The 1,099-nt window shown below is 41.4% G+C and overlaps 1 pseudogene; it reads right to left on the bottom strand.

The window, feature by feature from the left end:
- Positions 1-931: 931 nt before the first annotated feature.
- LOC116079502 lies at positions 932-1,049 on the bottom strand (annotated as a pseudogene).
- Between the last annotated feature and the right edge of the window lie 50 nt (positions 1,050-1,099).

The following is a 1,099-nucleotide window of genomic DNA, read 5'->3' on the forward strand; positions in this document are numbered from 1 at the left end:
CCACCTGTCTTCCACAGGTCAATTAAACAATTAATAATAAAAAGCAGAAAAAGAGTTTGAAACTTTAATTTTTTTTCAAATGGTATTTTTAATGACGGTTCTTAAATGATTTAACCTTCTTTGTAACCCACCATGCATCAGAGGTAGTGGAAAAGAAAGGATAAAGGAGATGGAGGAGGAAGTGGACCTGTTTAGAAAGGTTTTTTGAAGTAACTCCCATCTGTGTTGTATGGAAATTGACAGTTCAGTTCACAGGTTAGCAGGCAGTAGCAGCTAGATCCACTCATAAACACCTCACGGATATACCAGCACTCCACGTCGAAGTGTCAGGTTAGCAACAACAGTGACATGACCTAGCAGAGACAGCCAGGCTTCAGCCTCAGCTCCAGTCAGCAGGAGGGACCAACGGGAACACCAGAAGTTCTCAGCTGTGCCTTTCTCAGGGAGTGAAGATCAGCGAAGACTCGAGACCCACAGGCATTGCATAGCAAGCTGTATCAGCAAGCCAAACTTCATCCCAGTCACTCCATGGAGTCCTATTTATACCCTCCAAACATCACGTGCCTTGCCTCAGCACAGGTCTTTCCTCAGTATGTGCATTGAAGCAGCCCAAGTCCTTGGAAGAGGCACTAGATCCAGTATACCACCAGAAGTTTTTTGGTGTGTTTCTCTCTATGACATCCTGACAAATGCAGCTTAACTACGCAATGTAAGGAGTATCAATACATGCATGTTGTTAGCAAAGAATCCTTCATCACATGTCCTTTCATGTGTTTGCTTTAGCCGAACATCCTCTCTCTGGTGTCTGCTTCAGTGAAATATTCCTTCCCGAGTCTGCCTTAGCTTTTCACACCTGTGTCCACTTTCACAAAACATTCCTTCGAGTGTTTGCCCCAGCAAAACACCATCCAATTGACTTTCCAAAGAACCCTTAAGTTCCCACTTCAAGAGTTATTTAATGTAGTCTTGTTAGATGAAGGATGATTCAGATATTAAACTGATAAGAACAGATACTATATTTGATCTTAACCAAGAGGCCCAAAAGTAATTCCATGTGATCACATTAGGAAAAGTTAAAAAAAAAAAAAAAAAAAAAAAA

Source organism: Mastomys coucha, unplaced genomic scaffold, assembly GCF_008632895.1.
Source record: "Mastomys coucha isolate ucsf_1 unplaced genomic scaffold, UCSF_Mcou_1 pScaffold5, whole genome shotgun sequence".
Taxonomy (NCBI): domain Eukaryota; kingdom Metazoa; phylum Chordata; class Mammalia; order Rodentia; family Muridae; genus Mastomys; species Mastomys coucha.